This window comes from Rhipicephalus microplus, chromosome 7 (assembly GCF_043290135.1).
Source record: "Rhipicephalus microplus isolate Deutch F79 chromosome 7, USDA_Rmic, whole genome shotgun sequence".
In the NCBI taxonomy this organism is placed as follows: domain Eukaryota; kingdom Metazoa; phylum Arthropoda; class Arachnida; order Ixodida; family Ixodidae; genus Rhipicephalus; species Rhipicephalus microplus.
In genome coordinates this window covers 47,358,697-47,386,648 of record NC_134706.1, presented here as the reverse complement: position 1 = coordinate 47,386,648, position 27,952 = coordinate 47,358,697, and the positions used below count along the sequence as shown (strand labels likewise).

The window sequence follows — 27,952 nt, the reverse complement described above, 5'->3', positions numbered from 1 at the left end:
ACATTCCAATCTACCTTAACATCAAAGGCTTGTCTAGTTATGGTCCACGGACGACCATTCGAGCAGTCCAATAGACCAACTTCAAATCTGACATGAAAGACGCTTGCAGCGATGGCCTACGATCTGGCTTAGAGGAAACAATTAAGAGCACAATGCAAAACGCCACTCGCACGGTGATGATATATTCCACACGAAACGACTTTGATATAGAGTTGGAGCGAATCCGAGCACTGCGACGCCGGGCAGAGCGTCAGTATCTGCGTACAAAATCGATTCACGATCTTAGGGCAGCCAGGAGGATGCAAAAGAAGATTCGGCGTCGCATGGATAGATTAGCGTCGGAACGATGGACAACATTTGCCAGTCACTAGACCCTCGCAAGCCACTCTCACACATTTGGAAAACGGTGCAAGGTCTGCGTCCCCCTATGGAACAGCACTTTCCATTCAAAGTGCTCGCTCTATTTCAAAGGAGGCAAGACATCGAGGTCGTAGAAAATTTCTGTGCGCAGATCGCCAACCAAGCCACTCGTCCAGATTCTTCAGTGAGAGATGACGTCCCCCGTTCTCGTGACTACCACATGGACCTCCTTTTTACAATGGAGGAGCTCGAGGCGGCACTAGCTCTCTGCAGGCGTTCAACTTCTCCGGGCCCAGATGGTATTCCGTACCGAGCCTTGTGCAACCTTGGGGAAGGTGCAAGAAGAGAACTGTTGAGCCTCTACAACATCTCGTGGCAGGATGGCAATGTTCCTGATGACTGGAAAGTAAGGCGCTTGTTACCCATCTTGAATCAGGGCAAATCCCCACTCTAACTCACCTCATACCACCCAATAGCACTGGCCAGCTGCGTAGGGAAGATAATGGAACGGATGATACTAGGCCGCCTGGAGTGGTATCTTGAATACTACAAGATTTATCCGAATTCAATGGCTGGTTTCCGACGCGACCACTCTCCTATTGACAATGTCATTGATCAAGTTTCGTACGTTCAGCACAAAAGATCCCGTAAGCGACTATCTGCAGCTTTGTTTCTAGATGTGAAAGGCGCTTATGATAATGTACTACATGAAGCCATTTTGGGTGCTCTTGCGGTGGTTGGCCTTGGTGGTCGAGTCTTTCGGTGGATTTCGAGTTACCAGGCTGCAAGATCATTCTTTGTGTTAACAGAAGATGGCCCAACTACGCGACACTATACTTCCAGGGGTGTTCCTCTAGGCGGAGTTCTTAGCCCGACGCTATTCAATGTTGCACTAATTGGCCTTGCTGAATACTTTCCAAGCGCCTTTAAAATCTCTATATACGCAGACGACATCTGTGTCTGGACATCGGCAGTCACACGTCCTCAGATACGTTCCCGGCTTCAAAAAGCAGCAACTATGATTGCCAACTACTTGTTCAAACAAGGTCTCAGCATATCACCACAAAAATGCGCACTGGTCGCCTTCACTCGCAAACCAATGACCCCTTATGTCATCTCAATCTGCGGCCGACCAATTTCTTACGCCAAAACCCACCGGTTTCCGGGCATCATTATTGATAGGGACCTCTGTTGGAGTCCGCATGTGACCTATATGAAGAAGCGCCTGACCGCTCTTTCCCAGCTGTTCAAGTTCCTGGCAGGAAAGACGTGGGGGATGTCAGTAGACGCAATGATGGAGCTCTACAGGGTGTTGCGCCTTTGGGTAGCGTGGTGCGGACTCGGGCCATCCGAGTCCCCGGAGAGGACGAGTAGAGAAGCCGGAGAAGGAGAAAAAAATGTTTATATACAGTAATTACATGGTAGCGTGGTACAACATGAAAAGAGAATCACCCACGAGCGCCTCTGCGCTAGCGTTTTTATACATCGTCCGCCTTCCCAAGATCCCTTGCAAAGAAAATTTATGCGCAGGATACTCCAATGAGATCGTCGTCTTCCTCTCCGTCCCCGAAGAGGGAAAGCCAAACACCGCCTCCCTCTGAACCCAGGAAAGGGGCAAGACATGCCCAGTTCGCTGTTTGGTGAGGGAGACCCCACGCGCCAGCGTGGCACCACAGTGAGATGACGTGGAATCCCATGCGCAAAGTCGCTCCCTGATGCAGCCAGGTTGACTCAAGCAAGGCAGAATACCCCGTACAGCTGCTGGGTCGACGCTGCTTCGGAGTGTTGCTCTCGGCGGCTGACAAAAGCTTGGCCAACGACTTTTGTGTCAAGAGGAGCCGGCGACGTGGTTTTTCCAGATTGTCCGCGTCCGTCGCCGTCCCGGTGCAGGGTTGACTCAACAACAGCTGCCAGGTGCCAGCAGGCCGCGAAGACCACGTGGAACTTGGGCGAGGCACAACAGCACCCCCGCCGCCAGATGATACATCGGGAGGTCGAGTTGTTCCATGCAGCTCGGCCGGGTCGATGTCGGCGACGTTCCGGCAAGGCTCTTGCTTTCTCGAAGGGCCTGGTCAAACTGGAATGCTCCAAGAGCTGGCCTCTGCGCCCCGCTTCGGTGAAAAGTGGGTGACAAGCTCCAAGAAACGACCTTTGTCAGCCACACACAATGCGACAAGCACCGCGTGCACGCCACTCTCATCGCCAGGCCTCCGATTTTACAAAGCAAACATCTTATCTTAATAACTTAAGCTCAAGGAAACAATGTGCATACCAATCGGGACAAGTGTCCAGTAACTCTTTCATACGTAACTCCATTTGGAATCGAGATAACATTATAATCAAGCTAAACAAGCAAACTGTAGAGCTCGGGACAACGAGGGAGTCAGTGAAAAATTTCTCTACGCCCTCACTGTAACACATTGAAAAAAAAAGTACACATAAACTAGGTAAAGGTAAACAAAAAAATCAAACAAACCTTCCGCGTCTTTTGACGAGTCAAAACGCTCGACTTAGGGCGTCTGCATTTGTATGAAGGCCACCTCTCTTGTAGCGCACCTCGAAATTGTGCTGCTGCAGTGCTATGCTCCATCTGAGCAAACGACCATTCTTAGGTGACATTTGGTGTAACCAGGTTAGTGGAGAGTGATCAGTTTCTATAATAAACTTAGAGCCAGCAACATAGCAGCCTAGTTTTCGTACGGCCCAAACAATGCAAGCACATTCTTTTTCCGAAGTGCTATAAGCCTCTTCCCTGCTGCTCAATTTGCGACTCAAATACAAAACCGGCCGCTCCTCTCCACTCTGGTCCGTCTGACATAGCACTGCTCCTAAACCGCGTTCGCTTGCATCACACTGAATAGTGAAAGGTTTTGCAAAATCCGGTGCCCTCAAGACGGGTTTCTCACTCAATGCGAGCTTCAGCTTCTGAAAAGCGTCTTCCTTTTTAGAGTCCCATTGAATGTTCACAGGTTCGGTCTTGCGTAAACTATCTGTCAAAGGGCTGGCAATCTCGGAGTAATTCGGGACGTAATGCTGATAGTAACCTGTGAGGCCGAGGAATGCTCTCATCTCGGTCTTAGTGCTGGGACGACGATAACCGACCACCGCGGCTACCTTGAGTTCGGACGGTCGACGACGCCCATTTCCTACAATGTGCCCTAAATAGCTTACTTCAGCACAGCCCAAATGACATTTCTCTCTCTTTACCGTAAGACCTGCATTTTTGACCCGTTCCAAAACCATCCGAAGGTGTTCAACATGGTCTTCCCATTTGTCCGAAAATATCGCCACATCGTCTAGGTAAGGCAGCGCAAATTTCTCGAGCCCGTGGAGAACCTTATCCATCAGGCGGCTGAAACAATACGGCGCGTTCTTGAGCCCAAAGCTCATCATCAAAGGACGAAAAGTGCCCAGGGGTGAGATAAAAGCAGCGTATCGACTCGCGCGCTCTGTCAAAGGGACCTGCCAATACCCCCTAACAAGGTCTAACGTAGAAATGTATTTCGCCTTAGACACTGTCTCTACCCTCTCTTCAATGTTAGGAATAGGGTAAGTCTGGTCGACTGTTACAGAGTTCAGGCGGCGATAGTCCACGCATGGCCTTGGATCACGGCCCGGAATCTCAACCAAAATCAAAGGCGAGGTGAAATCACTGTCTGCTTCGATGATAACACCTAGGTCGATCATGCGGCGAATTTCGGCCTCTAGTATCTCTCTCTGTCTAGGTGACACCCGATACGGCTTACAGCTGATCGGCTTGTTAACCGTCAGCTCAATGTCGTGCTTAATCACATCCGTTTTGCCTGGCTTCTCGGAGAAAACGGTAGCGAATTCCTGTACTAAAAGCTCTAAATCTTCCTCTTGAGCCTTACTTAGGGTGTTCCCTGTGTCTACCCTATCGGACAATGTGCTGCTGACCGTGCCATCGGAAAGACAAAGGATTTCCGCGCCCTCATCCTCAGGAACATTGAGTGCAAGGTTTACTACTGCTTTTCGTCGCATGTAGGGTTTCATTAGGTTACTGTGATACACTTTGGGGCATTTCCGGCCCCACTTTACCTCGTAGTTGGTGTCTGAAAGCACTGACAACACTGTCGCTGGTCCCTCCCATTGTACGTCCAGCTTGTTTTTTCTTGAAGGGCACAACAGCATCACCTCATCGCCCACTCTAAAGACTCGCTTTCGAGCTGACTTATCGTAACGGGCCTTGGAAAGCGCCTGTGCTGCGCGCATGTTGCTCTCCACCACTTCGCGTGTAGTCCCCAGTCGCCCCAATAAATCCAGTACATAGGAAACTACATTAGGGTCCTCCCCATATCCAGTCCATGACTCTCGTATTAAGTGCAGCGGACCTCTCAAGTTCCTGCCGTAGACAAGTTCAGCCGGACTAAAACCCGTACTCTCGTGTGGGGCCGACCTCAGAGAAAACATCGCAGCTGGTATACACCCCTCCCAGTCACTTTTATGCTCAAAGCACAAAGCTCGCAAAACGCGTTTCATGACCGAGTGCATGCGTTCCACAGGGTTCGACTGTGGATGGTGAATAGAGCTATGCGCGATTTTTATCCCGCAGCGTTCTAGGAATGTAGTCGTAAGGCAGCTTGTGAACACACTTCCGTTGTCACACTGTATCTCCGAGGGAAAACCCACCCGAGAAAAAATAGACAACAATGCGTCCACCACGCATACTGAACTCAACTCTTTCAGTGCGATTGCCTCCGGGAACTTGGTGGCAACGCACAGCGCGGTCAGGACGTACCGATATCCTGATTTAGATGGAGGCAGAGGCCCCACGATGTCAATCACGAGCCGACGGAAGGGTTCTGTGACTATTGGCACTAGTTTCATTGGTGCCTTCCATTTGTCTGTTGATTTTCCTATCCGCTGACAAGTGTCGCATCCACGGACAAACATCTCTACATCCTTCCAGCACCCGGGCCAGTAGAACTCCTGAGCCAGCTTAGCTTTCGTTTTCTTTATACCTAAGTGGCCCGCCCAGGCGTTGCTGTGGGCCAGGTCGAGAATGTTCCGCCGGTATTTTAGTGGAACTACCACTTGGTTGTAGACCCGCCCTTTAGCGTTCTCATACCTGCGATGCAACACCTCGTTTTGGGTGTAGAACGAAACGTTCTTCCTAGAGTTACCTTCCTTATGTATGGCATCTAGCAGCATAGAGAGTGCGAGATCCGCCTTTTGATCGACCACTAGCGTTGCACGGTCGGTTCTGGCTAGCTGACACCAACTGGTGGACGCGGGTGTTAACACCGAGCCTGTCACCAAGTCCTCGTTTTCGGGCGTTAGAGATATTTCCTCGCTGTTGTCGACCATAGCCCCAGTTTCCGTCTCGACAACTCGCATGGCAGACTCATTTTCCGTCGCAACTACCTCAGGTTTTCCTACACTGCCCTCGGACGTCTGTTCCCCAGAGGGTGAGCTGCTCAGCTGTTGCGTCAGCTCGCGCGCCTTCGAACGGGTAAGGGCCATGCAAGCTATTTCGGTGGCAAATGATTCTCCACGTGTTTTTAACATTTCCTCAGACTTATTTGAAAATAGGTAAGGGAAGTGCTCCGGGAGGTTGGCTGAAATTGCTGCTTCCGTACACAATTGGCCGAAAGGGCCCTCGATTACAACCCTCGCTATCGGTAGGCAGACGCTTTGCTTTTCTGCCACTTGCCGAATCCAGGCACACTCTCCTATATAGTCTTCGGAAGATACGCAACTTGGATGCGCTACATCCATTGTGGCCGCCGAGTCCCTCAATACCCTACACATTCGGCCGTTCACTGAGAGTGTCCTCATGTAAGGCTTCAACAGCTTTAAGCTATCCTCTGACTCCTGAATTGTGGCAAATGCCATGTGCCTCTTACAGCTCCTGGCCATGTGGCCCTTTTCTCCGCAGCTGTAGCAAACAACTGGCTTCCGCGCTTCTAACGCATGCGCTATGTCACCAGGCGCCTTTGAACCTGATGAAGGTGCCGCCTTAGTCCCCTCACTGTCCTTTCCCTGCTGATTGTCTAATAACTTGGAATTTTCGGGTTTCCAGTTATTTCTTGCAAACCTCTTGCGTCCCTGGTTTCCCGACCAGCTTTCTACCTTTTCATTTTTTTCCGAAGTTCGTGGTGTATTGCGGAGACTACGGCGTGAGCAGTAATCTTCGGCGAGTTCTGCTGCCCTGTTCATGTCTACGTCTTTCATCCTATCCTGCACCCAAAGCCTTACCTCCTCGGGAATTCCCCGGTAAAACTGCTCAAGTACCATCAACTCAATGACCTTGTCATGGTTGCCATAGACTTGCGCGCTTTTGAGCCACTCTTCAAAGTTGGCTCTAATTTGGTAGGCATAGTCTGAATGAGATTCGTTGCCCCTCTTAGAGTGCCTGAACCGCAGGCGGAAAGCCTCTGTCGATAGGCGACATTTTCGTAGCAATGCAGCCTTTACCCTGTCATACACCTCGGAGTCCTCTTTATTCATTCTTGCGATAACATCGGACACTTCGCCTGGTAGTACGCATATCAGTTTTTGTGGCCAAGTCTCCCTACTAAACCCTGCATTTTCGCATGCTCGCTCAAAATGCACGAGGTATAATGCAATGTCGTCACCCGCCTTGAAGGTGTGGATTAGATCCTTTATCTTTGATTCTCCACCCCCTGAATTTTGATTTCCCACGGACATACGAAGCTCCAGTTCTTTCAGACGGATTTCATGTTCTTTATCCTCGCGATCCCTCCTTATTTCCTCCTCTCTTTGTTCACGGGCTAAGCGCTCACGCTCCTCTTTCTTTGCCAAAATGGTTTCTCTGGCCTCAATGGCCTCTTCTAAACTCACTTCCTCTTTTCCCAAGTGCTCCAAAATTTGTTGTTTTCTTTTAACCGAGCCGACCGAAATATTCAGCTCCTGACAAATTTCGAGGAGTTCTTGGACCTTAAACTTCTCCATCTTAGATATGCACACCGTTTCTCTTCTAAGGTAATTTTGCCCACGAGCCACCCAATTCTTGGTCTGCGAATCAAAATTTACCAAAATCACCCTACCACGTTACCGACCATCTGCGCTAACGAGTCTGGCGAAAAGAAGAGCAAACACGCGGCACTCACCACTTCGATGCAGCCGACGCAGGCGAATCCCACCGCTGCCACCACTGTTGCGCCTTTGGGTAGCGTGGTGCGGACTCGGGCCATCCGAGTCCCCGGAGAGGACGAGTAGAGAAGCCGGAGAAGGAGAAAAAAATGTTTATATACAGTAATTACATGGTAGCGTGGTACAACATGAAAAGAGAATCACCCACGAGCGCCTCTGCGCTAGCGTTTTTATACATCGTCCGCCTTCCCAAGATCCCTTGCAAAGAAAATTTATGCGCAGGATACTCCAATGAGATCGTCGTCTTCCTCTCCGTCCCCGAAGAGGGAAAGCCAAACACCGCCTCCCTCTGAACCTAGGAAAGGGGCAAGACATGCCCAGTTCGCTGTTTGGTGAGGGAGACCCCACGCGCCAGCGTGGCACCACAGTGAGATGACGTGGAATCCCATGCGCAAAGTCGCTCCCTGATGCAGCCAGGTTGACTCAAGCAAGGCAGAATACCCCGTACAGCTGCTGGGTCGACGCTGCTTCGGAGTGTTGCTCTCGGCGGCTGACAAAAGCTTGGCCAACGACTTTTGTGTCAAGAGGAGCCGGCGACGTGGTTTTTCCAGATTGTCCGCGTCCGTCGCCGTCCCGGTGCAGGGTTGACTCAACAACAGCTGCCAGGTGCCAGCAGGCCGCGAAGACCACGTGGAACTTGGGCGAGGCACAACAAGGGCCCTGTTTCTCGGTTTCCTCAGATATAGCTTGCCCGTGCTGAGCAATACCTGCAAGACCTATGTTCGTGTTCTACAAGCAGTACAAGCCAAAGCGCTGAGAGTGTGCCTCGGTCTGCCCAGATGTACGTCAACGGAAGCAACAATTGCAATTGCTGGTGACTATCCAATACAAACTCACATTGTTGTAGAAGTCCTGAGAACGCACATCAGACACTTCGCACGTGCTCCCTGCCATCACCTTGCACTGTTGCTTTCAGAGAGGCGCCAAGCATCTTTCACCAAAATGATTGTGAAATACAACGATAAACTTCCCTCGGGCTTCACTCCTGCATCTAAACCATCCAAACCACCTTGGTGTCTTATTGGACCCACAGTGCATCTTAGTATACCAGGGTTCCGGAGGAAATCTGGGCTTTCGTCGCCCGTGCTGAAACAACTGTCTCTTCTTCTTTTGCACGAGAAATATTCAGACAGCGTACATGTATACACCGATGGTTCCACGAACCACAAGTGTTTGTCAGGGGCAGTAGTTATCCCAGCAAGAAGTTTTACCATCAGCTTTAGGACTGACCACTCCACGGAATCTGCAACTGCGGAACTAGCTGCTTTTCGCGCTGCATTTTGTGTGGTCAATCGGGAACCACCGCAACAATGGTCGATTTTCAGTAACTCAAGGGCTGCCCTACAATCTGTGCTCTCAGCACTGCATCGCGGGCCATACTAACAGCTTGTTTTAGAAATTCGATGCCTTCTCCACACTTCACACGAGAAAGGGCGTCATGTGACACTCCAATGGCTGCCAAGTCACTGCGGCATCATAGGGAACGAACATGCCGATACTGCCGCGCGGGCAGCCCTTGAAGGAACACGAGAAGAAGCCATACCACTTTCGAGGACCGATGATGCCAGTAATCTTCGACGACTTGCGCGTGAAATCACGTTTTCGCTATGGTGCTCACCAAGCATCAGTACAAATCGTCAACACCACCTGTCCTCTTTGATGGCTGTCCGCATGCCCACTGAACTCGACCGAAGAGAAGCCACCCTTCTTCATCGCTTATGGCTAGAAGTGGCATTTACAAAATCTCATTCCTTTGTCATAGGTATGGCCGACAACGCTCTCTGCGATGCCTGTCATTGCGAAGAGACGCTACACCACATCCTGTGTGACTCTCCGTTGTATGAAATTCAGAGACAGTCACTGGCGTCCGCTTCTGCGCGCATCGACAACAGCCAAATGTCCGTGGACACTATTCTGTCAAGTGCCCGAGAGAAGACATTGCAACAGAAGGCGACGAAAGCTCTGCTGAAATTCCTACGCGACACTGACTTGAACAAGCGACTGTAACAGCAATGTCACACACCGCGAAAGACAAGACTGGACTATGACTGAGTGTGCGCGCGTGTGCTGCCAAAGGTGCTGCTTCTCTCTTCCCTCTCTGCTCTCTTTCATCTCCCCCATCCCTGTCCCATGAGCAGGGTAGCAAACCGGCTGCCTATAGGCTGGTTAACCTCCCTGCCTTTCTTTTCCTTCTATTTTCTTTCCTTCCTTCTTCCGACCTTCACCCTCGGAAGTAGAGACACTCCGCAAGGAGCCGTCCTCTCTCCATTCCTTTTTAATATAACTCTGATCCCCCTCGCGCAAAAATTAGATATCATACCGGCTTTACAACACTCAATGTACGCTGAAGACATCATGATTTAGACCACCTTGGGCAACTGTAGCACAATTGAATAAACCCTCCAGAGAGCAGCACTAACGGTAAAAGAATACGCGCGGAGCACGGGCCTCAGCTGCTCAGCTCCTTAATCCGAACTCCTTCTCATTTTCCCAGGGACCCTTTCCCTCCAGAAATATCCGCATATTTGGATGATAAACTCATCCCTCAGGTAACAGTATCAAAGTTCTAGGCCTCAGTAAAATCAGGTTCTCTTCTCGATGTAGAAGAAACCACTTCTCCCCACTCGGCGCCCGAAGCGCACCACCCGTGGTGGTGTAGCAAAGTGGGAGAAGAACCGTACGCCGCTATCCTAATAGCGGCTATTGGCCTGCTGGACGCTTGACGAGGAAGCAGAAGCAACGCTGAAGAAGTTTTAGATGGCTGAGAAAAACTTGTATTTACAGATTTTACAAAACAATGGACATCAATGTTACAAAAAAAAAAGGAAAAGAAAAACAACTTGGAAATGAACCGACTTCTGTAGGGCGACCCTACGGGGTTCGGCGGAGCCGATGGTGCCTAACACCGCAAGCTCGGTTCAGACCCCCGGCGGAGCCACGGGGCCTCTTCTTATCTCTTCCTGACGCTCCGCCCTTACCACCATCTCGGCACATAATCACTTGCTTGTCCTCTGATTGGACAGTACATTGGGTACATTAAAAAAACGCCACGAGGATCCCGCCTTCGTGCACGTGGGACTTATGCACTCTCCCCAAACCACACAACAACCAAAACGTAAATAAAACAAAACTAGAAAAAGCATAGAGGCCAGGGCCAGCTTCGCGGCGCACAATTATTTAGACAGAGCTAGCTGTACTCGGTAGTGCGGCCATAGGGCGATTTCTCTCTACCACGTCAATTTCTTGACAACGGGGCTATAATCCTTTTGCCTCTGTGCGCCGTACGAGGAACCGCTCGCTGACCGCGCATATTTCTGCTTACGAGTTCCTTTGCCCAGGTAAACGGGGCTGTAGTCGAAGACATGCCCGATTCAACAATAGGAAACCCAGGCGTCGAACGGGCGACCGTCACCATTTCCCGTGTCGCGAGCCCGCTTCTGAGAGTCACTGGACCAAAGCCGGCCCGGCAGAAAAAGGTCGTCGGTGACTTCAGAGTTTTCGCAACGCGCGCTGCTGATTTTGCAGGCGCGCAAACACTACGTGGCCGGGCCATACGCCGAACCGATGCGAGGAGTCACCGCGGTGCGCGGGGTCTCGGAAGAGGCCCGTTGATGCGCCGACTGCCAGTTCCGAGAGGCAATTAGGGGGCCGTCGCAACGACGTTTACAATCTCAACCCTTTCGTTGCCCGGGTTGGTTCCCTTTTCTTTGAGTTAGTAGTAACTGGAAACGCTCGACCGTCGACAAAGCAGGGCAATATGCTGGCGCCGCGTGTCCGCGCTCGTGGCAAAACCGGTCGGTCGCGCTTCAACCGCTTGTCATTTAAGCAACGCTGGCAGCCCGCGGCTGACATGCCTTCTTAAGCTTACGCCGCAAAGCAAATAAAAGCAAACAAAAATTGCCGCGCTACGAATTCTTACCGCGGTCCTACACCCCCCATCCAAGACTTCGCAACAACTTGCGTACAGTGTTGCCGAAGTAAACCCACACACAAAAAAAAAAACGGACCGCGCTCAACCAGTGGGTGTACGGTGGGTTAACAGCTACTGCCAACGGCCGGGGTGTCCCACCCACTACGCAGTGGTCACGCTGCACCTGGCCGGCAGCAGCATGCGCAAAATTCTCTCCTGCAAAGAAAGCGCGCGAAGAGCCCCACTTGGTCTCGGTGCTCAAAAAAAAAAAAAAAAAACACACACACACAATGAGACAAACCAATCTCCAGCGCCAGCTGACATGACAAAGCTACTTGGTGAGCTGCCCTGCTCTCTTAATATAGCGAGCCTCTTCCAAACATCATGCGGCTGAAACGCGGTATCTAGTAGCCCCGACCAAACATGCCAGAGCTGCTCGCTCCACGCGCCTTTCCACCAAACGCTTATGATGCATGCAACATCTCACATTCCCTGCCGTGGGTAATTTTTTTGCACACTCAGCAAGAGTTTTCATTAACATGACACACACTGCAACACATGCCCCAGCACATTTGGGCGCTGTTGCCCCACCCAACATAATAAAAAAACGCAACAAAAAAATATTGGCACTTAAAAGCAAACAGACACCACACGCAGTTTACACCACTACACTTGGTAATTGTCACACACTGTTGTATGATGTTCAAAAGTTCCATCATCATTCTGAAGTGTTATTGCCATGTTTGCACCATAAATCCATCACTTAGTCCCGTGGCACATAACACTCGTTCCCCCTCCTTCACTGATCGCGGCTGCGGGGCTTTCAGGCTACTGCACCTCCTCCCAGTATTGGTTTGTCAGCCGGGAAAGCGCGTCTGCATTAGCATGTGCTGTACCCTTTCTGTGTTGCACTACCACGTCGTAGCGCTGCAAAGCCAATGCCCAACGTATCAATTTGGCCCCTTGTGGCGAAGCTTGAGTGAGGTACGCGAGTGGATTGTGGTCGGAGACGACAAAGATTTTGGCCCCGAATACCCAAGTGTCGAACTTTTTGAGTCCCCAAATGACACCAAACGCCTCGCGTTCTATCGTAGACCATTTCATCTGAGCAGGCGTGAAGCGATGACTGGCAAAAGCAATAGGGCACTCGGTACCGTCATCGGCCATTTGGGCCAAACAAGCTCCCACAGCGATAGCGGAAGCGTCCGTACAAAGCCAAAACGGCTTGTGAATGTCTGGAGTGGTTAATTCAACAGCGCTGCACAGGGCACCCTTGAGTTTTGCAAATGCCTCGTCGGCCTCGGGCGTCCAGGGGATGTGGTTAGGAACATGTTTAGCCGTCAATTGGGTAAGGGGCTTGGCAATGCCAGCAAAATTGGGTATGTAACCCCGGTAATACCCGCACAGACCTAGAACACTCCTTAACTCTTTTTTATTCTGGGGTACTTGCAGCCCCTCAATAGCCGCGAGCTTGCTGGGGTCCGGACCGTGCTTTCCCGATCCCACAATATGTCCGAGGTAGCGGATAGACGCGCACGCCACCTGACATTTTTCCATGTTAGCTACTAGACCTACGGACGTTAGGGCGGAGAACACAGCGTGGAGATGCCGGACGTGCTCCTGTAGGGACCTGCTGAAGACCGCAATGTCATCCAAGTAGGCACAAGCATACGCCTCATGGGGTGCTAACAGCTGGTTCATACTTCGCTGAAAGCTGGCTGCCGCATTCCTGAGCCCAAACGGCATTACCCTCCAAGCAAACTGGCCTAGGTGCGACACGAACGCAGTCAAGCGCTGTGACCCCTCCGCTAAGGGAACTTGCCAGTAGCCTCGTCGGAGATCAATGAGAGTTATATAACTAGCCTGACCTACATTCATAATCAGTTCTTGCGGGAATCCCATCGGGAATGCGTCTGGTTCGGTTATGGCATTTAAGCTTCGGTAATCGACACACAGGCGCACCGTGCCATCTTTCTTTGGGACGCACACAAGGGGGTGAGCAAATGGACTTTCGCACCGGTATATTAAACCAAGCTCGAGCAGTTCCGCTATCTGTTTTGAAACCTCGTCCTTCAAGGCCACTGGCATGCGGTAAGGGCGGCTACGCTTCGGCGTAGCCCCTTGCATAAGCCTTATCTTATGTTCGCCGACTTGCGCGATCCCCACTTCTCTGCTAAATAAGGCCGCATGGCGTTCAAACACCTCCCGTACTAACACTCTCTCAGGGGGCTGCAAATGAGCCAAGCTACCCGCCGATAGGATAGATGCTCTGTCGTGCGAGGAGACAGGACGCGGCACGTATTCCACCTCCCCGAACTCGTGGTCGTCATGGAATATGACACCAATGCCAGCGACCCGGCACGTGTACGGGCGCAGGTGGTTGGCATGCACTAGCATACGCTTACCCGCCGGCGCCTCTAAGTAATAGGAGTGTTGGCGGTACTTTCCTGTGATCCTGCACGGACCTACCCATTTCGGTTGCATCTTACCGGAACGGTTGCTATCAAAAACAAGCACCTGCTCCCCAAGTTGAAACTCCTTTTCTTTCGCACGAAGGTTGTATTGCGTCGCGTACGCCCTCTGTTGTTTAGTTGCGGTCACGTTAGCAGCTTCCGCGGCTATCTCCAACTGTTGCTTCAGTTTTCGCATATACTCCGCCGGCTTGTCTGCCACTGTCGCGGGCATTTCCTGTTCTCCCGTCCAAGCCCTCTGTAGGATCGCGAGCGGACCGACGGGTTTTCTGCCGTACATCATCTGGAACGGGGACACGCCCGTAGTGTCGTGAGGAACTTCTCTATATGCCCACAGTAGAAGTGGCACGAACTTGTCCCATTGTCGCCCCTGTTCAGATATCACATCGAATAGCATGTTTTTTAACACTCTGTTCCACCGTTCGACCGCCCCGTTGCTTTCCGGGTGCTCCGGTGTCGAAAACCGAGGGGAACAGCCGAGGCGCGTCAGGAATTCGCGGGTCAGCGCGGCGGTGAAATTGGTCCCGCAATCTGAACATACTACCTCTGGTATCCCGCTGCGGCTGAAAATTTCCAACATTGCGTCGCAGGTAGCTTTAGCTGTCAATGATTTGAGACATATGACCTCGGGCCAGCGGGTGCAGAGATCTATCATGCACAACGCGTAGCGGTGGCCGCGAGTTGTCGGCGGCTCAATTGGTCCTATGACGTCGATATTGACTTTCTGAAAGGGGTATCGGGGCCTTACGAGGGGCGCTATGGGAACTCTGTCTGTCTGCCTCCTGTCAGCCCTGATCTGGCACGAGTGACAACAATTGCAGTAGTCTCGGACGTCCTTTTCTATACCTGGCCAAAAAAAACTAAGTTTAATTCTCGCTTTCGTCTTACGAAACCACAGGTGTCCGCCCCAATACGACTCATGCGCCAGGCTGAGCACATCAGCCCGCCGGGTGATCGGCAAAACTAACTGCTTGATCGGTTGACCCAATACCTGTTCTCGGTGATACAGCAACCCATCAATCACAAGCATTCCACCTCGCCCTTCCGCGGCGTCTCTCCATGCCCGGCCCAACGTTTCGTCACTCTGTTGTTCCTCACGCAACGCCTCGAAATCGCCCCTCTCGCCACTAGCGCCACTTTGCGACACGCAACTTGCCTCGTTCTCGGCGGTGTGTGGTGTTTTCTCTCTAGCGTTACGCTCTCCTTCCGGCCCTGATTCTCCCTCCTCTACCGCCACGGCTGTAACCACTTCTTCCTCCCGTGTGCGTTCGACCTCGCTGGGCTGTAGTACGCTTCCCTCCGCTGACCGCGGATAATCCAGAGTCGGTCTACTCTGCTCTACTACTCTCCCATCTAGTTTTGCGGCCGCCTCTCGCTCGTCGGAGAAGTTTTGGGGGGATAGTGCCATGTCCTGTTTGTCGTAATCACACTGGCTCTGCTGCAACGCGGTCCAATCGCTCGCCGAGAGCAGGCATTCACTCACGTTTAGTTTATCTGTGACCGCACACAAGACCGGTGTGGCCTGTGAAACTTCGGCGACCACCGGTTGCCCCTGTTTCAGCGTTAGCGGGAGCTCTACTAGTTTGGCCTCGACTCGTTCACCAAATGCTGCCCGGAGGCTTACGCGGCCATGGGCCTGGATAAATTCTTCAGGGACCACGCTTTCCTGCACTACCGTAATCTCGGCGCCCGTGTCTACTATTGCATTCAATGTTTTATCTTTGCAATTCAGAGTTACCTTCCACAAGCGGTCGGCCGGCGTTACCTTATCTAGGCAGACTCGAGCAGTGAGTTTATCATTTCCCTCCGAAGCGCTAGGATTCGGCGCCACCCTTTCAAGGTAGTGCGGGCAGTTGAGTCTAATATGTTTGTTCGATCCACACTCAAAACATCCCGTTTTCCTTGGTTGCCTAGCTGAATTATAGGAACCCTTCGGTCTCGTGTTCGAACCCTGACTCGGGCCCGATGGGCTGCTACTCTGTTGGTCGGTCGTCTTTTCTACCCCTTTGCTGCTGGCGTTACGCGGCTGTCCTTTCTGCGCTTCCGCACTGCCGTTCGCGTCTTCAAAGGTGTGCAAGAGCCTTGCAATTTCTGTGCTTTTGTACCACGCTGCCCCCTCACGTAACCTCAAGTATTTTAATGCCTCTTCAGACAACACGGTCTTCAATTGGTCCACTACCAGTAGTTCCAAAAGCTCCGTGAAGGTGGACACGTCTCTTGACGCCACATAAAAATTTAAGTAGCTGCCCAATCTTGTTGTAAAACTTTTCCACGTCTCTGTTTTTCGTTTACGTGCCCCTGTGAATTTCTTTTGGTATTCTAAGGGAGACAGCTTCAGTTCATCAAGCACTACTTCCTTCACGGTCTCATAGTCCCGATGTTGGGCGGGTGTGAGCCGAGTTGACAAATACTCTATGCGCTCAGCCACGAGTGGGAAGACTATTTGTCCCCAATAACTTCGAGGTACCTCATATGCCTCCAGAGTGTGCTCCACTGACTCGAACCAAATTGGGACCTCCGCGTCTGCGGGAAATTTCGGGAAGGCACCCACTAACAATTTGGCGTATTTGCGCCACTCAGTGTTGGAGCAGCGCTCAAATGTTCTGCCAGCATCACTCACGCTACCCGATGGGCTTGCCGGACGTAATTTAGCGAGCTCTAACTCCAACTCCATTTGCCGGCTTCGTTCGCGAGCCATCTTAAAATCATGATCTGCTTGGTCTCGTGCCGTCCAAGGGACGTCACCACTCCCATCCTCACTCGCCCCATCGCCACCCTCCATCCTGCTGAAAGTGGTGCTAGCCTGTTTGCCCCGCAACAACAATACAGCAAAGAGAAAGGGAACTCACGTTAGCTCGGTCCCGTTGTCGTGGCGTCGCTCTGGCTTGTTGCTGCAGGCTTCTGGTCGATGCTCCACCTCGTCGTGGACGCGCCTTTTGGGTGTTGAGAACTCGTTAAGGACCGCTTTGACCCAGTCACTCCCTCGATGTCTTCCGGGAACACCAGGCTATCTGCAGCTTCCAGCCGCCGCAGCTACTTGCTGCTGTGTCTGTCCGTTGGTCTGGTGCCACTTGGCGTCTTCATCTGTACTTCGTCTTTCCTCTCAGCCAGCTTCTTCCTTTTTCCACTCCGTCCACAGCAAGCCAATCCTGCTCGACTGCGCCAGTAGAATCAGGTTCTCTTCTCGATGTAGAAGAAACCACTTCTCCCCACTCGGCGCCCGAAGCGCACCACCCGTGGTGGTGTAGCAAAGTGGGAGAAGAACCGTACGCCGCTATCCTAATAGCGGCTATTGGCCTGCTGGACGCTTGACGAGGAAGCAGAAGCAACGCTGAAGAAGTTTTAGATGGCCGAGAAAAACTTGTATTTACAGATTTTACAAAACAATGGACATCAATGTTACAAAAAAAAAAGGAAAAGAGAAACAACTTGGAAATGAACCGACTTCTGTAGGGCGACCCTACGGGGTTCGGCGGAGCCGATGGTGCCTAACACCGCAAGCTCGGTTCAGACCCCCGGCGGAGCCACGGGGCCTCTTCTTATCTCTTCCTGACGCTCCGCCCTTACCACCATCTCGGCACATAATCACTTGCTTGTCCTCTGATTGGACAGTACATTGGGTACATTAAAAAAAACGCCACGAGGATCCCGCCTTCGTGCACGTGGGACTTATGCACTCTCCCCAAACCACACAACAACCAAAACGTAAATAAAACAAAACTAGAAAAAGCATAGAGGCCAGGGCCAGCTTCGCGGCGCACAATTATTTAGACAGAGCTAGCTGTACTCGGTAGTGCGGCCATAGGGCGATTTCTCTCTACCACGTCAATTTCTTGACAACGGGGCTATAATCCTTTTGCCTCTGTGCGCCGTACGAGGAACCGCTCGCTGACCGCGCATATTTCTGCTTACGAGTTCCTTTGCCCAGATAAACGGGGCTGTAGTCGAAGACATGCCCGATTCAACAATAGAAAACCCAGGCGTCGAACGGGCGACCGTCACCATTTCCCGTGTCGCGAGCCCGCTTCTGAGAGTCACTGGACCAAAGCCGGCCCGGCAGAAAAAGGTCGTCGGTGACTTCAGAGTTTTCGCAACGCGCGCTGCTGATTTTGCAGGCGCGCAAACACTACGTGGCCGGGCCATACGCCGAACCGATGCGAGGAGTCACCGCGGTGCGCGGGGTCTCGGAAGAGGCCCGTTGATGAGCCGACTGCCAGTTCCGAGAGGCAATTAGGGGGCCGTCGCAACGACGTTTACAATCTCAACCCTTTCGTTGCCCGGGTTGGTTCCCTTTTCTTTGAGTTAGTAGTAACTGGAAACGCTCGACCGTCGACAAAGCAGGGCAATATGCTGGCGCCGCGTGTCGGCGCTCGTGGCAAAACCGGTCGGTCGCGCTTCAACCGCTTGTCATTTAAGCAACGCTGGCAGCCCGCGGCTGACATGCCTTCTTAAGCTTACGCCGCAAAGCAAATAAAAGCAAACAAAAATTGCCGCGCTACGAATTCTTACCGCGGTCCTACAGCCTCCACATTTTCAATAACGGTTCCCATTCCGTAGCCATAGGTACTATACGGCGCTCGGTGCAGAATATATCTACCCTCATAAAGAGGGTTTCTAATCACCATAGAGGAATGCGCGAAGCGGACACACGTCGAAGCATTCTGCCTGTGTAAAATCACTTATTACCTCCGTTATCTTTCCTTTTCATCTCTAGAGAGCGATCAGATAGATCGCATCGTTCGTACAGCATATAAAACTGCTCTGCACCTGCCTAAAAGTGCCGCTACGAGCAATCTTCTCTAGTTAGGCGTGCACAACACAATTGATGAACTAATCTAAGTGCACCTCATCAGCCACAATGCCCGACTTTCGCAATCCGAAACAAGAAAGCTGCTCCTTCAGCGCCTCAAAATCAACCTCACAGGATGCACCACCTCCACAAAATCACGCCCAGAACACATTAGCGACGGTCTCTTGATACCGCCATTACCTAAAAATACCTACCCCATCCATAATCAGGACCGGAGGATAGGCAGAGCTAGATCACTTCATAAGCGCTACGCATCTTCGACTCCGGTCCCTTATGTCGATGCCGCAGAATACTCCCATCGTCCTGCCTTTGCGGTGGCAGTATTAGACAATGCCCAGAAATTACTTTGTGGCGCCACCTTTGACCGAGTGGCTCAACCAATCAAGGCAGAAGAAGCAGCGATTGCGTTAGCAATTACTCACACTTAGGCGGAGTATCTCTTCTCAGACTCAAAAACGGCAATTCGCAATTTTGCTATGCGTTGAATTCATGCACCTGCACATCGTATCATGCGATTCCTCCCTCCCCCTCAACGAATAATCAACACTTTGTGAGTACCCGCGCATTGTGGCCATCCCGGGAATACAGCCGTCCATGAGCAAGCTCGAGCACTCGTCAACCGGGCAGTGTGCGAGAGTGCCTAGTCACCTACCACGAGATTACATTACCGCAATTCCAGCGCGATCTACCCACCAGTTCATAAATCATTGTCCCAGACTGAGCAAATCGTTTGGCGCTGACACCAAAGGGGCACCTTGATTTCACCCTTCGTACATTCTAAAATTCACCCGCATGGCACCTTACTTCATTGTCGCCTCTGCTCGAGTCCCCGAGCCGACTTTCATCATACATATGAAACTTGTACAAGCAAGCCAAATCCCCCCTTTGCGGAGGCTGAGCGACAGGAGCGGTGGGAGGCTGCTCTGCGCAGCTCACGACCGGGTGACCAACTCCCGATCGTACACTGGGCCATAGGGGTCGCCGAAGCGCACGGACTTTCGGCCACCTAGAGCGGACTGAGGGCTCATCGTCCTCTTCTTTGCTGACCCCATCCCCCTCCCTCACCTGACCCACTTTTGGCCTCATTAAAGTTGTCTCCTCTTCCTCCGACTGCATAATTCTTGCCGCACGCTTCACCTGCATTCTTTCTTCTCCCGTTTCGACGAAAGCGCTGGAACCTAAGCAAGCGGGGGATGGCATGGGCAAATAAAATACGTCACGCGCGACTCGTGCCCTAGAGCACTCTTTTTTTTCTTAGAATACACGCCTTTTTCAGTGAGATCGCGCATGCGCACGCGTGGACAAGTTCGATCCTCTTGCGCTGATCCCTGTAATGACTGACCCCGCCATGTACAAATCAGTCAATGGCTGTTAGAAGGCCTTTTACGAGTGATGTTTGTGCTTTCTCCATCATTTATTGAGAAAAGGAAGAGCAATATTAGCGAAATTTTGATAATTTATTGTGAATGGCAGGCCACGTGCTGCGCTATATTATTTGGCCCACGTATTGTCGGAAACCTCTACTCTACCTTAAAGTGTTGGTGGGCCCCTTTAAACTTTGAGGTCAAAGCGCTGTGGTATTCGCTCCCCAATATATTAGGTCATGCCGATAACCTGAACGACAATAGAGAGAGATGGGGGCAGAAAGGATGAGTCAGACCGTTCAGTATGAAGAAACTTTTGAGCCCATCTAATATCTGGTTAATCTTCCGGCCTTCCCTTCTCTCTCTCTGTCTTTGGGCTTATGGCCAACTGGAACTTTAGAGACGTATGCTTGAAAAGCTCTAAAGCATTTTTACAAGGCAGCGGAATCTCTGACAAGTACTAAAAATAATGAACGTTCATCTGTTTAACACATGTTTCTTATCAAACGCAGTATTATATGGCATCTATCATATGTTCGTGCAGAATTGTATGGCGTGTCCACTGTTATGTACACATGATCGAGTACATCTTCATAGGAACCAGACGTGTGCTCAGCTATTTCGTGCCGGTGGGACCCAACATTAACGAGCGGCATTACCAGAGACTGCATTCGTTGACTTTCGAACATTTACTTATTGTCGTGGTGTATAGTTTGATATGTGCGTATGAGTGTGTTTCTGCATATGTGTGCTCTGGTGGTCTATTTTCCATGCACTGCCCTTTATGTTTTCTTTTAAAATATGAGTTCAAATTTCACTCAAGGGCTGCCCCTCCTTGCTGGTCTAGTGGCTAAGATGCTCGGCTGCTGACCCGAAGGTCGCGGGATCGAGTCCCGGCTGCGGTGGCTGCAGTTTCGATAGAGGCGGAAATGCTGTAGGCCCATGTGCTCCGATTTGGGTGCACGTTAAACCCCAGATAGTCGAAATTTCCGGAGCCCTCTATACGGCGTCTCTCATATTCATATGGTGCATTTGGGACATTAAACCCTACATATCAATCAATTCACTCAAGGGTTATCAGCAGCAGGTGCCGTATTTGCGCGTCAACATCTCCTTATATATCGTATCAATAAAAAAATAGGAGCCTATGGTGAAAATAAAATATGTGCCACTAACTGACCATAGAGCTTGCTAAAGAAATTAACGACTCGCTTAGCTGTGACGTCAGCGTATGTAAGCGCAGACATTTTATTTTCCTTCGTGGCCACACGTTAGCACGTTCTTAGCGACACCTACGAGCGACTGGTTCTATTTCCGAGAATATGAATGTTCTTGCACGCCAGTATACCTTATGGCCTTGCGAAAAGTCACCGCTAACTTGAGTGCAGTGGTTTGCAGCGCCGTAGTCGCGTTGTATCGCGTTTCCTTTCCTTTTGAAGTCACAGTACGCGTTATCGCTATATGTTTTGCTTCCGCTGCCGAGTAACAAGTGAGTGGCAAAGGAACTTGTATGCGTCATTTCGTGCATTTGCACGCTTGCATAGCGAAGGTGCTGTGTCGTGTTCTACCGTGATGATGTGAGCGGTCAGCAACCTGCAGGTACGCAGTGCGGCCTCTTGTTCACTCTAGTTAAGACAACCTTTATGAGTACTGCAAGCAGCAAAACTGGTAAGTGAAAATGCTTTTCGAATAGTCGATTCAGTGCACGCGCTGTAATCACTTGTAACTAAGCTTTTAAGAGCAGAGCTTTCTAAGATTATCTTTGCGCTAAGTAACGAGAACAAGGGTCATTACTTTTTATTACTTTTTCTTGCCTGAAGTTGATTATAACCATGCGTTTGCTGTATTGCCGTCACTCTAATGGCAGCTGTGTTTCTATTTTTTGTGTACTCTATTCATAATTATGTCTAATCTTGGACATCTTGTAGCGGAAAATGCACCATTGAACTCTGCCTTAACAGTGGTTCCTGGCCCCGCCGCGGTGGTCTAGTGGCTAAGGTACTCGGCTGCTGACCCGCAGGTCGCGGGTTCGATTCCCGGCTGCGGCGGCTGCATTTCCGATGGAGGCGGAAATGTTGTAGGCCCGTGTGCTCAGATTTGGGCGCACGTTAAAGAACCCCAGGTGGTCGAAATTTCCGGAGCCCTCACCTACGGCGTCTCCCATAATCATATGGTGGTTTTGGGACGTTAAACCCCACAAATCAATCAAGTACATTTTCTTTTAACTTTGGCACGTTTATCACGCGCAATTTTCAGGGCAAATGATTCAGTTTGCCCTGAAAATGATACACTGATTCAGTTTGCAGGTCTCGGACGGGTTGGCGGTTGCCTGCAGTCCTGTGTAACACCCTGTGGTGATACACGTGAAGTCAGTGTTGAAAACGATGCCTGCCCCACCACGGTGGTCTAGTGGCTAAGGTACTCGGCTGCTGACCCGCAGGTCGCGGGTTCGGATCCCGGCTGCGGTGGCTGCATTTCCGATGGAGGCGGAAATGTTGTAGGCCCGTGTGCTCAGATTTGGATTCACGTTAAAGAACCCCAGGTGGTCGAAATTTCCGGAGCCCTCCACTACGGCGTCTCTCATAATCAAATGGTGGTTTTGGGACGTTAAACCCCACATATCGATCGATTGAAAACGATGCCTATGAAGGAAGCCGAACGATTTACGGCCGCAGCTTAGAGATAAACGCGATGTTGTGTCAGGTACGAACGCGCCCTTATCGCACACCAAGAGCATCGATGCTCCGAAATCGTCCGGAAGCGGCTGTCTAAATTCACCGGACGTATTAAGGCCAAAACCGTAGATGCCTCATCAAGTGACCGCTGGTGTCAACAGGAACCACGGATAAGCGTTGTGTGGTGATGTCGACATATAGGACAGCGACGACACAGATCGGCAATATTTGCAACGTCGTCAGGGCGTGATTCTGATGTCCTATAACCCTACTCTACGTGACATCAACACATGGCATAATCGCATGACCACGATTAGACTAATCTCAGTGGTATGCATGGGAGGGCACGAAAGCTTTCAGAAGGGCGCTAGGATGAATAACTAAATCGACTAATGAGTCGTGATGGTACTTTCCTTCTAACCCGAAGATCGCGAGTTCGATCACAGTCGGGGCGGTCGAATATCGATGGAAGAGAAGTGATAGCAACACGTGCACCATGCGATCTCAGTGCAGGTTCAAAACACAATAGGGTCGAAACTACAGGATCCCTGCACTATGGCGTCCCTCATAACCACGTGGTTATGTTGGGACGCAAAACCCCAGATAGTATAATTATTATTCCTTTTATTATTACGACCACATCGGCGAAAAAAAAAAAGAAAAGAATATTTCTTTAACTATTGTGTAGTCTTATACGAGTGCATAAGTAGCCCTCTTGTAGTACGATATATTCGCTTCAGTGTCATCTTTGATATTTTAAAGGATTCATGCAAAAAAACAAAACAAAATTCACGCATACGCATAACAATCAGCACAGTCACAGCTAAAGCTAAAAGAGCGGTCTTTCAGAGCCTTTTCTAAACACTCCTTGGAATCATACAAGCACACTGCTAGGTACCCGTTATGCCATAATTATTAATAAATTTTGTGAGGTAGGGGAACATTCACTATGCTATCCTTCGTCATTCTTTTTAGAATTGTGGTATTCACTCAACACTTGCAAGGAATATTATGCCAATCGTTTATGCAGTGGCTGACGACGATGAGGAGCAATGCCTGAAGTGGGTATGCACTGCAGTTAATAGGTGATCAAAAACAAGCTTTCTTTAATGGGTTGGAACATTGGACGACCAACTCGGTATGAAATTCACATTTTCTGACAGTTCGTTGTTCCAAAGTTTGCTCTTCTAAAACACTTTATTATTCATAATACCGCGATTCCTTTCCTGACATCAGGCCTGCCTGAAGCCAGTTTAGAAACGAGTTCCAAGCACTGGCATGGCTCAGTGGTAGAATCCTGGGCTGACACGCAGCGAACCCGTGTTCAAATCCCATTGTGTCAATAGTGTTTTTTTATTTACTAAGTTTTTCTCGTTCAATACTGGTGGTGGCGAACAACTAAGGCGGTGCGTGTGATCTGTGTTCTGATCTCATAACAGCGTTTACTGTAAAAAACAACAACAATAAAGAACAATCGACACGTCCGCGCCGATGTTCATTCTCACTATATCAGAACCGCAAGACAGTCCACGGTGAAGGAAACAAGTTCAGAGTACTGTAATAGCATCACTGCCACTATTCGCCAGCCGGAACACACGCAAGAAGAGCAACGTTAAACGAGTTAAAATGCAAATAACATATATCACGGGCGAACTTCCAGTTTACTATCCCATTTTTTAAAACATTCGATTACATTCAAAGCCTGCCTTTCTCTCTCTTGTCCTTCGAGTCTTTCTCTCGGTCTCATTCTCACCCTCGACTCGGATTCACTGCAATGCATTTCGCAACCATCGAAAGCCAATTTCCCGACAGCGTGAATGGAACGAGTTGAAACTCATTTTGTGTTTGTTCGTTTCTTGCTCGCTTTTTATTTTGCCTGTTTCTTTCGGTTTGTAGCATGTTTCTTAAAAACAGTATATGGAGAATAAGTTAATCTGCTCACGGGGTGAATTTGAAGCATTTCTTTTTGGTAGCCAGTGCATTACACGCGTAATACCATTTTATATAACGCATCAATAAACGAACAGCGAATTATGACTTCTTGGTCAGCTAGATTGTGCATATTCGAGATTGATTGGTCTAATATATGCATGACTATCCGTATGCGCATACGTAGCGTCTCGGTCGAACGTGTGGAGAAAGCATTCTCGCTATGTCGGAGCGAGCGAAATCGGCTATACATTACGTCCCGTTCCGGCCACAGCGCCAACTTGGCACATCTCGGATCAATTAGTTTCGTGAATCATTTGTGACGCTGTACCGACACAACGCCCAGTTTGATTCCTCGCGCTTCTCGGATTCTCGACAGCTGATTACGAGTTTGTTTGATTTGGTTTGGTTAAAGCTTAGGGGTACGCTGGTTTACACTTAAACTGTGAGGGCTCATGATTATCAAAGTTTGCGCTGCGTCGAAAGCCATGGTCAGGGCACGATGCTCGTTCTATTGCGCAGCTCTTAGGCTGGCGTAACAAATCGACATGAAAAACTAGCTGTATACACGAGAAGATTGCATCAGAAAAATATTTCCAAGCTCGTGTGGGATATGAACCCACGCCCTCTTCGTAGCAGTCGAGGATTCTTCCCAAGAGCCATGCTCAGGCTCGTAGTGCAATTGCAAAAAGACCCTATGCAGGTGTCATGTCAGCTAGGAACTCATGTTAACACTTGTAATACAGCATGGCGTAATACTTTTTTTTGAAAAAAAAATGGCGTAGAGGGTGCCGCTATACTTTGCGAAAATTGACTTATGGTGTTGTCGCTGCCTTGCGGAGATTCAAAGCGAATTTCCATTAGGCACTATCGCAATGGCTGGTGATTTCTTTTTCTGTGGTCAACTGTAATAAGAATCTAATCAGAACAGAGTTTGCATAGTTTTTAACATTTTCAAGTAAACCTCGCTTGTACTCGCTTAACTGAACGGCAGCGTTGTATGCGAAAATTAGTGCCGGTTGGCATGCAGGAACGCCACGAACAAAGAACATGCCCCAAATAAAAGCAATATTCCGAAGAAAGCCTATGTTTAAAATAAAGTCCTAATGTTCTGTTCAACTGCAATTGATGTTCACTGTTCGTTGGAATAAATATTTCTAAACACAGTAAATGAAATTCCTCCGTGCATCGGATGTTCTCCCTGCGGGCAAACTCGCGTGAGCAGGGCCGACGAACACGGCTGAAGCAGAGATAAAACCATCCGACCCGTCGTTCAACGGAGCGCGCTATAGCGATAGCTTAAGTATTATTATTACTAATATTATTAATTTGCAATGTTACTTTTTTAATCTCAAAGTATTGGCTAACCATTTGTTTTCTTTCGTTCTCAAAAGCGCACGAAAAGCGTCAAAAAATTTCGTGTCAACTTCTTTTATTGCTTTATTCCTCAGCGATGGCTGTTTCGTGTGCGAACGAAGACAAATATACGCTGCATTACGCGGGCACATAGAGACAAGGCTGAATCTAATCCCCTCTGCAGGAAAGTAATCCAAATGCTTCCCTCTTCATTTTCTCTCATGTTATTGCTATACGGTAGACAATTTATCCTCATTCGAATCATTGGAATCGGCTCGCTCTCCGTTTAGTTTAGTCGGGTGCAATCGGTAGCGATTGCCTCGATTCCATTCATGCGCTTGCTCTGCTCTCTAATGGTCACTTGGGAATTTCAGATTCAACGTCATAACGTAGCTCTCGCATGCCCACCAGTTAAGTTTCAGAATTTTATTACGTAACATTCAAAACCCTTTAATGTTTTGTTTTGTTGGACTCTCACTGGTTAGTGTTTCACAACTTATAGAGCTCAGAACAGTACAGTGTTCTTGCAATTAGCGTGCGCTAAAAAAATTGAATACGCTTTGTAATTTCCAAAGTGTGTTCGGCGAAAACTTCGGGTCATCCGCCTGACTATAAAGTGACCTTTTTTTTACATTCGCCAAGAAGTCACCTGATTGCCGAGAGAGTGCGTGTGGGAGAGGTGCCGGCTGGTACCTTTCCAGGCCATGAATAGACAGATGCTAGTGGGAGATATGAAGGACTTTCGACTTCATATCAAGATCAGTATAAAGTCAAGTAATTTTGTTGTTTTGAATTTGAACATAAAACACAGCTTACACGGCAGCCTTGTAGTAAGCTGACAGTGTTGGTTGTTTCGGCTGTTTTATTACAGATATCCTAATCTTCTTCAATGATGTTGCAGATAAGAAAACACACATGCTTTAAATTAGTCGGACAACTTTTTTAGGCGGCGTGGTTCATAGAAGATCACGAACTTAATCTTGGCTCAGAAGTAAATATTTCCTTGTGCTGAGATTTCTTGAATGAGTGAATGAATGTTTTCACACAGACATGGGGGCGACGATTCTGGGGCCGCTCTTGTATACCTTCAGAAAAATGCTGCTTGATTGCAGGATTGCTGACTCTACAGATTGGCAGTATAGGTATCTGCTCTTTCTGCGCGAATTACTATTTGGTTTTGTCTAGTCAGCTACACCTAAAGATGCTTAACGAGAATCAATGAACTTTTGTAGTTCATACGATGGGTTTGCGGCCTTGCTTCCGCGAAACGTAAGTGTAGCGCTGGTGACATATTAGGGTTAAGCGAGCAGTGAGAACTGATTGAGTCCTCTACGTTCCATCGTATTCAGCAAAGAATTAACTAGACAAGCAAATATGTACCACGTTTCACATTTAACGAAATCATCGCACGCCCCATCCGCACATCTAGTGTGTGCAGATAGTGACACAAACACGTGGTAGCAACACTAAAAGCTCGTAAGCTAGTGCGCGCCATGGACCTTGCAGGATTTGCAGTCCCGTGGTAATACAACGCGCGGACCGGTGGTATTTCATGTTTGTGAGTGTTCCAACATGTTCAAATGATACTAACAGGCACCTCGGAGCTTTAGTGACTCATGGCGCATCGACTTTACCGGGGCGAATTTTTCATGTACAGCGTTTTGACAAACACACACACACACACACACACACACACACACACACACACACACACACACACACACACACACACACACACACACACACACACACACACATGCACACACGCACACACGCACACACGCACACACGCACACGCGCACACACACACACACACACAGGGAGAGTCGGTGTGCGGTGTTTCAGTTCGACTTTGCGTTTGTGCTCTTCCAGTCATGTAAACCAGGGGTTCCCAAAGTTTCTTGCCTTCGGCGACCCCGACAGCTCTTTTACAATGCCAT

General features: G+C 49.7%; 1 protein-coding gene and 1 long non-coding RNA gene across 3 annotated transcripts in view; one reads left to right on the top strand and one right to left on the bottom strand.

Annotated features, from left to right (window-relative positions):
* The window catches only part of LOC142767441 (uncharacterized), a 226,054-nt gene that overhangs the window by 39,712 nt on the left and 158,390 nt on the right, over positions 1 to 27,952 (bottom strand). The window lies entirely within an intron of this gene.
* Positions 21,419 to 27,952, top strand: part of LOC142767443 (uncharacterized) — a 525,683-nt gene continuing 519,149 nt past the window's right edge. For both annotated transcript variants that reach the window (XR_012884876.1, XR_012884877.1), the window contains exon 1: positions 21,419 to 21,720. This is a non-coding gene — a long non-coding RNA (uncharacterized LOC142767443). The remainder of the gene's footprint in view (positions 21,721 to 27,952) is intronic.